Source organism: Heterocephalus glaber, unplaced genomic scaffold (assembly GCF_053883595.1).
Source record: "Heterocephalus glaber isolate CG9 unplaced genomic scaffold, H.glaber_assembly_v1.0 deba00000281, whole genome shotgun sequence".
NCBI lineage: Eukaryota > Metazoa > Chordata > Mammalia > Rodentia > Bathyergidae > Heterocephalus > Heterocephalus glaber.
The window spans coordinates 26,399,356-26,414,325 of record NW_028258139.1 but is presented as its reverse complement, the minus strand read 5'-3'; positions in this window follow the sequence as shown (position 1 = coordinate 26,414,325).

Below are 14,970 nucleotides of genomic sequence, written 5' to 3'. Positions count from 1 at the left end.
CTGGAGTCAGCAGGTGAAAGTAATGTACCATTAGGGCACGCAGGAGACTAAGTGACCCAGCCAGGGAGAATTAACGTGGCTGCTGTTGGGCAGAGCAGGAGACAGCTGCTCATAAGAAGAAAGTGAACTGAACAGCTTCCCCACCTGCTGGCTTACCCACCCTCCCAGAGAGACAAAGAGGGACAAGAAAATATATCCTCTGTGATGACTCCCGCTTGTGACTGCAACCTACTTTTCAAGGACTCACTGTCTCTTCAGTTTATAACTCCCCTTACCCCTTCTAGCCCCATCCAATCTGTGTAGAATTCATGCGATGATTTATAAAATTCAATTAGCCTTTTTTTGCATCAGCAAAAATTGAAAATTGCAAACTGTCTTTCCCTTCTTGGTAGCTTCCCAGGTGCAGGTGAGTTGGCACTGCAGATCCAATGTGGAAGAAAAAGACTCCCCTTTACTTAGCTCAAGCGAAAAGGGAGACAGGTTAGCAATCACCTTCTCTCTAGTCTTCACCTGGTTCTGCTCCACATCTTCCCTCTGGAAATTGCACAGGAAGCATCATCCCTCTGAAGATTTGCTTAATGAGATTCCCGCCAAAAAAAGATTGATCTAGAGCTTGAAGATGATTGAAACAGAGAATGTGGGGTTCTTTGGAGGCTTTGGGTTTTTCTTAGCAAAGTGCTATATATAGATGCAACTTTCAAGTTGTTATCTACAGTGAAGCACAGCTTCCTGCTTTCTTTGAAAAATGGTGCTCGTGCTTGCAAGCAGAGTCCGGGCACAGAGATACTTGCAATGAGATCAACACCAGTTGTCCTTTTGAAGGCCACCAGTGTGGGGGAAATGGAATCTGCTTCCCTTCTATCATCCTCCATGCCCCCTTTCACCCCATAATCTTCTATATTCTTACTCTGAATTGCTATTTGAGTAAAGTAGTTACAAAGTTCCATCGACTAGCATAAAAATAGAATCAGTATCTACCTTACCCATCATTGCCATGGCCATCTAATGCTGAGTGCCCATGTTTTCATTGGCTTTGAATAAACAGGTGCAGAGTGAAGAACACAGAGCTTGCACACAGTGGAGGGCACACTCACATCCCAACACTGTCCTGGGGCTTGATGATCCTGCCTAACTTCATCTTGTTTCTCCATCTGTGTATGGGGGTGGGAAGGTTTTCAAAGATACATAGATTCCTTAATGTTAAGTCACTTGTTAGTAAGAACATAGAGTGAATTGAACACCATCAACAAAATTTATTCTACATCTATGCACTGAACGCTGAGTAAAGATTTATTCCTGCAAAGACCAAAGTCGCATTTTTCATGCATTTTTTTCAAAATGTGTAATTTGCATGGGTGAAAAGTTCTTAAAATAACTGAGCTTTTATTGAAGTAGTTTCGTTAAAAAAATCAACTACTGGTAATGTTAACATTTATCACTTGGTTAAGGTGTAATTGCCAGGTTGTTCCATTGCAAAATCACTAGTTTTTGATTTGCTATTATCAAATAATTTACAGAGAAAACATCATCAAAAATGGGATGAGATGACATTGTATGTCTCTGAATGAGATGCTCTGGCATTACTTTAGTGGTGTCCCTAACTCAAGTGCATAAAGTGAATATAATCATTAGGAAATATCAGGCAAAACCAAAGCTGAAAAGCTGTCCACAAAATTAATTAGCAGCTGATGTTCTTCAAAAGTATTAGTGTTATGAATGACAAAAAGACTGAGGAGTCATTTCTTAGTAAAAAGAATAAGAGACACAGCATCAAAAGGCAATATGGATCCTGTGTTGGATGCTGAACCAGGAAAAATTGTTGTAAAAGTTGTTATTCTTACAGTTAGTTTAATTTTATTATGATGGAATGGTTAATTAAAATTTGTTGTGCCAGTGTTAACTTTACTGATGTTCATAATGGTGCTATGAAATGGAAGTGAATGCTTTTCCACTGTTACGGAAGTTGGTGCTTTCACTCTTAGAAAGTATAAGTGGAATATTTTAGGATGAAAGGACAAGATATCTGATTATAATAAGCTATTTCAAGATTACAATAAGCTATTTCAGAAAAAAATTTAAAAATATACATATATATGAATGAGGAAGAATGATACACTATTTTTGTCAAAATTTTAACAACTGTATATGAGATTTTTTCTGTAATACTTTCAAACTTTGTATAACTTTCAAATTACTTCAAAATTTAAAAACTTGGACCAATCAAATTAGAAAGTAGTGCTTCAGGAGAGAGAAGGAGTTCAACTACAAAATCAAACTGCTACCTTTCTCCATAGGTCAAGGGAATGGAATGTGGTTTCCGTAGTTTCCTTGTCTGAGATGCTCCTGTTGCTGACACAATCTGCACATGGACTGTGTGGTTTCAGCATCTCTATCACAGATGGTGACTGAGGTGACCCTGAGATCCAGAGAAGATTTCAGCGCTTATTTGAGCTCTCTCCCATAAAGTTTTGAACAAAGACATCTAACAAGACCCTTAAGGATCGTATAGCTAATCAAGACTTTTTGAGCATCCATTGTTCTCAGTGTCTTATGGAACACACACTTGCACAATGTCTCTTCATTCAAGGTGTTTTCAGTTCCAAATGGGTAGCAGTCATGCTGTAAGTAGTCATGGTGCAGAGAGGCAGGAACAGTAGAGATAGACAAGGGATGCCAAGGAAGAAGGAAAAGGGAGAACAAAATTTCATCATAAAGACATGATATCCCTGCATGAGTAGAACTGTAGCAGATGGAAAAGGGCCTTTAAGACACAGAAAAACATGGTGGTCTAAACAATCACAGTCTATTTGCACAAGTTCAATCACATGGTGTTGATGGAATGTAGAATGTGGAGTTAAATGGAAGAAGGAAATATTTGAAAGAGCTTTCATTGAGCAGATTGTTTCCCATTCGGTGCTAGGAAGTCTGAACTGATTTCTGCATTTGTCTTATGATCCAGTGCCAGACACCTGACAGCCCCCAGTCCTCCCACTGATGGTCATCAGCACCATTTTTCTTCAGCATTAGGATGGACAGGCTTAAGATGCCTTCCCTCTGCATGAACCGAGAAGCCCATCCATAGCAATCCCTATTAGCTCTGTGTGGATGTATATCGAGGAAGAGCACAAACTCCCCCAGTCCTTGCTTGTCCCAAGTTTTTTTGCCTGGATTCTTCAAACATTTCAGAGAAAAGTTTTGCCTTTTCCTTATTTGAGTCAACTCTAGGGAGGACACTAACCCTCTTTCTTTCCTTTGATTCGAGTTTCAGAGACAGGGTGGTAGTTTCTGTTGTTACTTGTTGGCTTGTTTTTGGCTAGGATGCAGAAAACCACTGGATATCATCAGTAAAGTCTTAATCTCTCAGAATTCCACTGCCACATGTCTGAAGTAGATTTTCTCACTGATGGGAGTCTTCTTCATGAACTTTTTTGGGGGGGATACTAGATATTAAACCTAGAAGCACTAAGCTACTATTTAGTTTTTATTTTGGGACGAGTCTGGTTAAATTACCCCAGCTGTCCTCAAACTTGGGACCTCCCTGCCTCAGCCTCCAGAGTAGCTGGGATTGCATGAATGTGCCATCACGACTGGCTCCTCATAAACTTCTTGGCTGCTAAATTGCTGAGACGCCTACTCTTTTCATATACTCTCCTTATTCTTCCCATAATTCAAATCTCTCCTACCTCTATTTGGGACTTTACATGAAAAATTCTTGGTACTTTTCTACTTTCATGTACAGAGCAAAATTTTTCCCACCAAACTCTCAGCTCTATCAACCCTTAAACATGTATCAAAAGTTTTCTTTTAAGCAAAAGGATCTCTATTTGGGGGTCTCAACTTGAGATTGAAAGAATTGGTGGATGTTTTGAAACTAAATCCTCCCTTTTATGCAGTTCAGCTTCTGAGCCTGGCTTCATTGGTATTGGTAGGGATGGAAGCAATGTAAAGATTACCTTCCCAGTAGTATGCATTATTTTACCCCATTAAAGGCAAATGTGGTTACATTAAATGATTTATTAAAAAGAGTATTTTTATTTTCACTATGTTTTTTTTTCTCTAGGAAAGAAGGGCTTTGTGAGGAAACATACAAAGGGACTGAAATCAGTCAAATTTGGGTTTTTACCTTGACCTGCTATAACAAGTTGATTGACTCAAGGCCTAGTTTTTCTCCCTGTGAAGTAGGAGAAGAAATATTTACCTTAGATGGTTGTTGCAAGTATGGGGGATAATGAACTTTTTAAAATTTGTTTTATGCAGAATTTATATTTGGTAATATATTCACAGTTAAGTCCAGTTACTTCAAAGAGCCATGATAATTACAGCCACCTGTGCTAGTTGCTGAGCTATCAAACACTGCATCTGGTGTGGTGCTTATATTATTTCACTTTCTGTGTAGTAATAAGAGTCAGACATTGTGTGTTCATTCTGTAATTGAGGAGTCTGAGGCATAGAGTCGTTAAGGTGATAGGGAAAAAACACAGAAAGGAAGTGGTCTGCCCAGTCCAACAGCATGTACCATTGTTGGTCATCACAGGAATCTCTCCCTGGCGAATGACATCAGCTCCCAGTTCACCAGGCAGTGTGCTGCGATGCCTGCCTAACACACCTGAATTCGTTCCCTGCTCTCACCCTCCATGACTTTCTCCACAGTCGAAGTTTCCCTTGTCCTCACTTGGATTTCTCCAAGAAACTCCTATCAAGCACCCTGCTTTTCATTTCATTCACTGCAACCTGGTTTTCTAGGTAGGAGTCAAAGCTACATTTCAAATTTGAATCTGATCTAAACCCTCTAGTGGCTTCTCAGAGCATGTAGAATACAACACATGTGTTGCATTCTACGTTTAGACGTAAGGTCAAAGCCCGTAACCGTGATGTACAAGGCTCTGTACTCGCTCCATCTTACATGCTGTGCCTTCTTTCCCTCCCTCTGTTACTTGGCCTTGGCCATGCAGAAGATTCGTTCCTGCTTTTAACATTTCCATGCTTCTCCCACCTCGTGGTCTTTGTATTTAGTTGTTACCTCTGGCTGAAATGGCTTTTCAATGACTTTTCCAGACTTTTTCATGTCAGGCTCTTAATGCCACTTAGTTTCTAACAAATGTTACCAAGATATCCTCACCCTGCCCTTCTGTCACTTACTACTATGTGTGATGAGCTGAGTCATCTCTTTACTTATTTTCAACAGGGCAATGCAGTCCAGAATGTAGGCTTCTCTACACTTAAAACTGTGTCCAGCAATGTAGGCGCTCAATGATTATTTGTTGAGTGATTTTTACTGAAAGGCATTTATGGGATCTACCTGGAAATCGAGCACACAATGTTAAATAGGAATAACATTAAAGTGTTCTAAATATTTAACCTGCTACATACATTTTGTGAGTAACAAGTTCATGAAAGATACTTCACATATACTGATTTATTATGTCAGCCTTTACGTTGGAAGCTTAAAGTAAAACCTGACATCTTGGAGATACATATTCTAAAGATGATCATTTCCTTGTTGAATTTGAAAAAAACCTCTGCCAGCCTACAGCTAAATACCTCAGCACTGCCTGACCAGCTCAAAGGCAGGGTATTTAGTACTTGGCAGGACAAACCATTTCACCTGTGGGCAGAAGAGCCAGCTACTGTCCCTTATTATTAATAAGAACACAATGGATGTTACAGAGCAGGTTAAATGATAACATTCAGTAAAGTTTTACTAGAACACATCCCTGTCTGTTTGCTTATACTTCAGTCATGGCTGCTTTTTCTATAATGACAGCATTGAATAATCGCAATTGTAGACCTTATGACCCAGAGAAGTAATATAGTTGCTATTTGGCCTTTTATAGAGAAAAGCTACAGACCACTGCTATGGAAAACACAGAACTGAGGAGGGTTATCACCTCTGAGTATGCTTTCAAGCTCTATTGCTAATTTAAATACATGACAGAATCTCCATAAGTGTCATTTTATTATAATTCTTTTGACTCGTGGTTCTTTCTGCAGATCTTTTCCACTGCAGAGATACATTATGCCTGTACGAATTGATAATCATAAAGGGTAACTGCTTGTGTGTGTATATTGTGCATGTGTGTTTGTAGGCCGTGGTCAGAATTCTATGTGTAGCGCTACACTGACTACTGAAATTTAACGTAAAATGTTACTATTTTACATGTGCAAAGATCATTATAGCATTGAAGATTAAATTTGGACAAAATTACTTACCATAAAATGAAATATCAAAACCATGTCACTTTAACAGATGATTCAATGCCAATATATTTTTGTAATATTTGCTGTTGCATGTTCATTTTCATAGATTATTTTCAAGTGAATAAGCATGTATGTGGTATGGGTTTTCTTTTGAGTATGACCTCACAGGTAACTCTTATTTTCATTTTATTATTGTGATCCTGGCTTCATTACAGTCAGAGAAGTGAAAAGATGTATACCTGTGGCCACTTTAAAGGGTTATTCCAATCATAGACTTGTGCATCCTCTTCAAGATAGGATGGGTTTTCTACATCAGTAAGTTCCCTCTGGAAAGCTAATCTAGCTCTGTGAAGTGACTGGAAAGCCAAACCATTCTGTGAAGAAATATAAACCCTCCACATTCATGTGTGTGGGGATGGCAGCCACGGCTCCTACCACTGGAACTGTGGGTTCCCGTAAGCCAGGGAAGGGGTGTGTGTGGTGGAGGAAGGACAGGCAGGAGGTGCAATACATGCTTCACTTCTGTTTGGCTACTCACCAGCTTTAGAACCTCATCAAAGACACTTAACTCCTTGATCTTCAAGTTCCCCACTTTGAAAAGTAAAGGGTTATTTTAAAACTGCAGTTTTCATACTTTTTAAAGCAGTGAACACTTTGATGAAATAAAATCGCTGTTGTACCCTGAAACTGAACCAGTATGAGTTGGCCTGACCTAGCTGAAGCCAGTGGCCACTGCCCACCATTGACTTCTGGCAGGAGCTCCGGAAGCTCTTCCTCTGCACAGCAGAGTGCTCTGCAACCAGCTGGAGGATTGCAGGAGTTGCCACCAAGTTATCCTTTGCTGCCCCAAAGAAGCGGTGAATCTGTGGATAGGTTACAGTATGCATTGTTAGTATATGCAGTAATGTATTGGATTTGCTGAAAAATGTGTCCTCTTGCAAGTGTTCCTGTTGCAGTATTATTTTCATTATTTATATGCTATCCTAGGGATAGAGATGGAGGTTCAGTTTTCTTGAGCCCGTGCCCTGTCAATGAGGATCACCATAGATGCAGTAGGGACTCACTGTGTTTGAGTTGTGTGCCTTTGGACTTTCATACCTGTCTCCCCTGTACTTGAGTTCTACGAGAGAATGATCTTTATCTTTTTCTTTTCCCAGTGCTTAGAATTGTGCTTAGGAAGAGAAAATTCCTGAAAAACTGTCAATGAATAAATACAAATGAGTGGTTCTAGACGTGTTCTATTGTCAAGTGGATGCAAACCAAGTGAGGAGTTATCAAAGAAATTTGAGAGTAAGACAACTTACTGTGCAATCGGTGACTAAAATCATTCAGCAGTGTCACGAGCTGGAAGACGATTTCTGCATTAATGGTACTTGTCACCTGTGGGTGCCTAGCTGTAAATCTCAATTCCTGAAAGACTGAGCACCTATTCTCTAAGTTTTCTCCCAATGCTGATATCCAATGAAGCTATGATTAACTTGCCTCAGAAAATGAACCCATGAAAGCTTTTTTCAAAAAAATTATTCAAATAATTATTGTAAATCTCTACTTTTTGAATCCATCTATAAACTCCAAAGATACTCTCTAGCATAGCACTTCAAAGACCATAGAGTAACCTCAGATGATCTTAGACACTGACCACATGTTCCTTACCAACCAAACAAGACCCCTCACCTTGCTGTGTGTCCTTTGATTTCCTGTTCTGGGGTGCTCAGTGACAAAGAACCACCTGAAAATGTTGACTCCTGATGACCACTGTGACCTTAAGCTATTGGTGGGGAACTTCCCAGCGTTGGGCACCAATGTAGAAAGCGATGAGGTACTTCAGAAACATCAGAGAAAGTCTGCTAAACAGATAATACCTGTCAGGGTTGTTTGGGGAAAAGCAACCAAAGGCTACAGTCCCTGATGTACCAGCATCAGCAATTGCACACCAAGTATTCAAAGAACTGGAAGGTTTCTTATTTTTGTGTAACTTATATAAGGTTGATTCTGATCCCCAAATCTTCTAGACAGGAAGAAAAGCTCATGATACATCTGCTTCTTTACAATACAAATGAAATCCTGAACAGTGTGAAAGAATATTTTTGGAGTAAACTGCCAATATTTCACACTTCCTTTCACTCATTTTTCTTCTGTTCATGTTGGCATTTAGGAGTTTCTAAAGTTTTCTCTTCCCTTTTGAAAGATCCACATGTGGGGCTCTTTAACTCTCTAATCCTTACTAGGTTTGATGGATATTGTGGTTTTTCCAGCCAGTAATAACATTGGTGTCTCGGTTCACAAACTCAGTCTCTCCAGGATTCTGATCAGAAATCAAACTGGATGAGATCCAAATCAAGATTTCTCATAAGGCAAACATTGCATTTGAATTGGCTCTTGTCCAATTCAATTTGTGGCCAGAATGGTGGAAAGAATCAAGTTCGTGGCCCAAGGTGTCACTGTATTTCCTTGCATTTTGCTGCAAACTGAATGTTCTGGTGTGCTTCCTTGTTCTTGATGAGCATCCCAGATGAATTTAAATCCAAGGAGAACCACTTACTAGCTGTGAAATGACTAATAAGTATTTTTCCTGTCCTCAATTATTATCTGATCTGCAAATGGAGGTTGTCTTGAGGGTTCGATGAGATAAAAAATTTCAGCGTTTGGCAAAGATTGACTAGATAAACCTTAAGTACTACCATTATTATTAAAATTGTACACTAGGTAGAGCCAACAAATTTAAAACAAAGGCATGGGACTGCTTTTTAGTTGCTAATATTAATTTTAGTTGAGGGTTTAGATCTCCTAGCCTAAAGGTTGGTGTTGAGCACACCAGGGTTGTGTGACTGTTTGCAGGGTTTGGGAATTCCCTAATTTTAAGCTTATGAGAAAATCATCAACCTTATATATTTCTCAAGCTTTTCTAACCTCAGGTTTTAAGCCCCATAATCAGACAGTTATTGATAAGAGATCAAGTTAATACATTTTTGAGAAATTCAAGGGAGAAAGCGCTTTCATCTTTACTCTGTCTGGCTTTCAATCATTTTCTTGCAGATATTGAGACCTGACACTAATTTCACAGCATTTAGTGTGAGAAAGAGGATTCCAATACTGACTGTTTTAGAAAAAGCCCTACAGGGGCTCCTGGGTGTTGGGCCATTGTAGTTTCTAAATTAATCATTGTTAATATGTATATATCTGCATTGGTTTCATTGGCCAATGCGTGCATTACCCCTCATCAGCAGCTCTGCAGCCACTTTGCTCACTTAGTCATTCTGCTCACAAGGATATTACAGGTTTGGTTTTGCAAGATCTTGGCCTTTACTTCCAGTAGACCTCCAGTCACACAGATCTTCCATTGCCCACAGCTATTTCATGAACCTAGCAGATAGTCTATCAATAATAACTTCAATTTTTGGCAAACGTTTAGTAGCACCTACAACTTTAGATGGGCTTTGTGCTGTGAGTTGAGGATGCATGCTCTGAGATCCCACAACTATTGAGGCTCACCTTGAACCCTGAGGGCACAGACAACCATGGTTCAGTGGTGCAGTTTGAAAATCTGTGAGTGTTCCTGGAGGTCATTTGGATCACATGATGGTGAGAAAGGTTGCTTTCTAGATTATTTAGATCACTATGCTCCAGCCATTTTCCTAGCCTTCCTCTTTTCTTACTACATTTTAAGATATATGTGTATATCTCCATTTTCCCATTTCCGCTCCATTCTGGGTTCCATTGTTACCACTCTCCTGGCAGTGATTGTCCAGGAAATTTTAGATATATCCAAAGCACCACTTCTATCTTCTCTTGACCTACCACTTCTCCTTGGTCTTTGACCACCACTAGCCACTACATTCTTGAGTCAATCAACCTTTAATTTTGCAGGGACAATGTTCCTCTCTCTCTACCTGCATCTGTGGTCACTCTTCCTCATAACTGTTCTTCTACTTTATATGCAAACTTCTGAAAGTTCAGGGCTCCTCAGGAAATCTCCTGTGTCTTAGTTGAGGACTTCTTCCTTTGTCATATTTATTGTGCCCAAGGATTCAATAACGCCTCAAAAGCTATGACTTCCAAAGTAGTATTTCCAACTTAAATCTGTTTTGCTAGTTCTAGATCCCTTCCTGAATATCTAGTCACTGATGTGACATTTTTGCATGGAGGTTTCACAAAGAAGTGCAGCCCAGTGTATCCCAAATGACCTCATACCTTTTCTCCACAAATACTCTGCACCTAGTGATTACCCCAACAGGTGACATTATCACCCACCCATTGCTTATGGCTATTGCTGTATCTCACTTGCCTCATACGTGCCACCAAGGGAGCTCTATCTGCGTTACCTATTTTCTATCTTCATCACTAGCGAAGTATAAAGGTTTCTGTTCATTAAAGAATGAGTTAGCCATACAGCTTTCATTGAAATGAGTCAAGCTTCTAACAGGAAACTTGGCATTTGTCCGTGGTTACCTTACTGCTGTATTTCTCCAATGTGCAATAATGCCTATGAGATAGTTTTAATGGAATGAGTAAATATGTTACATCTATTATTATGTATGTTCTTAGAAATTCTCTAGGAATGTGTTTAGAGAATGTCAAACAAATAAATAGGTAAATGAAAATGTACATAAGAAAAGCTTGGCTCAGGCACTCTGGCATTCTCCAGGTTATTTTCTAAAAGGAGAACCCTGGTAAGAAAAATGGGCAACACAGCATGAAAACTAGGAACAATGTGGACAGTATTCAGGGGTTGCTTTCAACACATTGCTGCTTGAAGAATAGCACATTTCCTGGCAATACGACACAGTGGGAAGCATGGTGGGATTTCTGAACCTTTTTACCCAAATAGACTGAGTCAGGTCCACAGAACTTTCTGAGACCCAGAAATAGAATGTAGTGTGGGGTCCACAAAGGAATAATCCCAGGTGTTGTAGTCAGGGTTTGCAAGGGAATTAGATTTAATAGAGAAGACATAATTTATAGGATTATTTTATGATAATTACTCCAAAAGTCAAATGCAAAGGAGTACAACAGACTACCACACACTAGAGGGCCAAAGAATCCAGCCAAGGGCCTGACTCTCACAGCATTGTCCCACACAAGTCGAGCTAAAGAGGCCTAGAGTCCACGGCAATGCCCCCTATGAATCCAGCCAGTGGCCTGGAGCCCACGGCAATGTCTCATGTTTGTCCATATCGAGGATCTGCACCAGGAAGGCCCAAAGGCCAGTGGTGGAAGCTGGAAAACCTATGCCAGTGGGATGAAGGATTTGTACCACCAAGCTGAGGGATCTATACTGGAACCAGGAAGTGATGCTCATGGTGAAGATCAGAGCTCCCCGATGAGAACGGTAGCTGTTCGTAGTGACAGCGAGGCCCTGAGCTCCTCCTCCAATGAGAACAGCCAAGTTCGCATCAGGAAAACCAGCCACAGCAAGCTTTTCATAAAAAATCAACTGCCCTGATCTTCCCCTCCAGTTCTCTTTTTGTGGCTATTGTCAACAATCCTCAGGTAGATCTTCCACACCCAAGCATGCTGATTCAGTTCAACTGGGCGTTACAAGTTGACCATTAGTTAATCCACCACACCAGGGTACTCAGCACCATTGCTGCCTGTCACAGCATTAATCCCGAGAGCCAACCTACACCTGCATTGCCACGTTCATGTAATTAATTTGCTGAAATGATTTTTCTTTTCTGGGACAAGGGTACGGAGCACTCAAGAATGCTAGAATAAGCCAATGTTAGCACATCTGGGGCTTTTCCTCACACACCCTCAGAAGTGCCAGATGTCTCCCTAGGAAATAGAGTTCTCTGAATTGTTCTTTTGTCATGGGCTACTTGATGGTAGAAATAGTCACACATACTTTGAAGAAAGAAGGTTATAAAAAATCAGCCATCTGCTTGTACCTACCTAAAAATTAAACTGGTAAGACTTCTCTCTTCCTTCTACAATCCCCCCTCCCTTCCCTTCCTCTCCTTCTTTAAAATTTGCTGGTTGTATACAGGAATGAACGAATGACCATTCTCTCCACCCTCCACTTTCATCCTGAGTGAGGAAGAAAGTTATTGGATTTTAATTTCACTGTTAGGAAACATAAGTGTAACCCTTGGACACGACTTGGGAAGAAAGGCTTGAGAGTAGATGGCCCTCTTTTGTGTCTTGAGGCTCCTTACAAGCAGTGTGGTCTTGAATAGTCTCGGTTCTCTACACAATGAGTTTAGATATTAATACTTCTGCTGCTCCATTTTGATCAAAGAAACACACTGTGCAGTATGTGACACATAGTGCGCAGTAGTAGAGTATTAACTATTTACTTGTCAATTATTTTACTTTTGATAGTTCAACAGTAGTTAAAAATGTTCCAGCAAGTGAAAAGTTTTGAATTCTTTAGCCATTTAATAATTTAGTGTCCTCTCCCCTCAGTTCTTTTCCCACCTCCCCTCTGAGTCACATCAACTTTGGAGATGGAATTATTCAAAGAAAGCCTGAGTTGCAGAGGGGATCCAGTCTGAGAAGGGGTAGATCTTGTTCATCAACTTATTTATAACTCCCAGGTTTAACTTTCTGTTTTACTGGCACACAGAAAATACTATTGAACTTTTACCATATATGAGGCCCTGTTATACTTTGAACTGTGTCTACCTGCAGTTCACATATTAAAGTTCTGACTCTGGGACCTCAGGATTTGTCCTTGCTGAAATTGGGTCACTGAGCATGCAGGGAGTTAAAATGAAGTGATTAGAGTAGGTCTTAATCCAAGATGACCATGTCCTTATTTTAAAAAGAAGAAGAAGAAATTCTGACACAGAGGCCAATTCTTTACTGTGTGAAGATGAGAATGATGCTTCCAAGGACAGCAGCAGTCAACACTTGCCAGAAATCATAAGAAGCTAAAGGAGATGCATGGAACAATTTTCCCTTCCCCATCCCAGAAAGAACCAACGCTGTGGATACCTTAACCTAGGACTTACAAGATGCAGAATAGTGAGGCAATACATTTCTATTGTTTCAGCCACTTTGTTTGTGGTAACTTGTTACAGCAGTCCTAGCAAACTAACACAGACTGAGTGTATTTATTACCTGGCAAAAGAATAGTTTATGAGACTAATGTGGTGAAGTTATTGCCCCTCCTTCAAAGGAGTTTAGCTCAGTACAGGAGACACACACTACATGTCTGAGTAATTTCACACACCCTCACAGCTGGGCTGTCTTTATAACTGGCCTTGACCAGCTGAATGTGTATGAAGTGACTACAACTAGCAAACCTCTCTTTCAAGAGATTTTAGGTTTTTGCTCCTGTCCATTGGAAATGTTTCACTATCCTGTAAAGAAGCTTGACCTCTTCCCTGGAGGAGAAGAAGCTACATGGAGCAGACACAGGTCATCCATGCTGAGGGCCCTGCACTAAGTCATCAGCAGCCGGCATGACTTGCCAGAAACATGAAGGAGGCAGTCTGGGACCCTCCAGCCTGCTGAGACTCCAGAGCCATCAGTGACCTCCAACAAGACCATCAAAAGAACCACTCAGCTAAGACCAGCCCAATTGGTTGGACCACAGAATTATGCAGCATTATCTTGGGATGGCTAATTTAGGTTATTTTTTTTTCTACTTTTATGACTGCTAACTTACACAACACACTTTTTCTCAATCTCTTTTAGTGGACTGACTTGTAACATGTATTGCTTCTTTAGGGTAAGGATATTTATTAGCTCCTTTTATCTCTACACAATTCACTTGGAACAGAAAATGTCCAGGGTGATTAGGGAAGGAAAGAAAGGCAGATGGAAGAGCAGAGGAAGAAGCAGCTCCTTCCTGTGCCGTCTGTCAGAGGTGCCCCTAGCCTCTTCCCAGGAGTCTCCGGTATGGTCTGTCGTAAATGCTGGTCCAATTTTTTAAGCCCACTACTGCGCTGGGCACTGGAAAGTTGGTTCTAATTTTGAACTAAATTTTAGATTCTTGAAGCTTCTTAAGTTGTGGCTTTGTTCCTTCTCACTAGAGTACTGGAGAATAATGCTTTCTAGTCCTTTAGATAAGGGAAGAATACCGAGTGACCTCAAAGACTCCTCTTCTGGAGATGCCACCAGACTCAAGACTCAGGTGGTTTCTGGAAAGGCTCAGACTGAATCAAAGTCCAAAAGATGCAAGGCCCTTTAACTGCCATTCATTTCATTTTCAGGGTAGATCAAGAGGTGGGCACTGTTTCTACCATAGAGAAAGGAACCAAAACCTGACTGAGGCAAGGATTAATCTGAATTTACACAGTCGAGAAGTAGCAGATGTGGAACTCATGCACAAGTTTGTCTGGTAAGGACCTGGATTCTAACTCCACATGCCAAAAGCAAACTTTCTAAATGGTAAGCCTGATTTTCCTTCATTCCATTGTTAAACCTTGCATTAAGGAGAGGATGAGGCTCACACCTACACTGCATAACAACTGGGTCCTTGCCCTGCCCAAACACGGTCCGCTTAGCAAGAGCAGGCCCCAGCTGGCACATGTGTCTGAGTGCGATAGACCTGATAGTTCCAGGCGGAACAGCCTCGATGGACAGGTGCTGCCTCATCAAGCTGCCCAACAGATGGGGAGATAAGCACCAAAGTGGCCTCGCTGGCTCCAAATATTTCTGCTCCTCTCTTATGCTACTTGAGTATCACAGCAATGAAACCGAGACATGATCTTTTCTCTGAAATAGAGGCAGGGCTATATGACTATCAAGAATTCCCCCCTGTATTATGCAGTAGGAAAAAAAAAATCTGCTTTCACAGTGAAGTTTCTGAGTTTCACTCTGAAA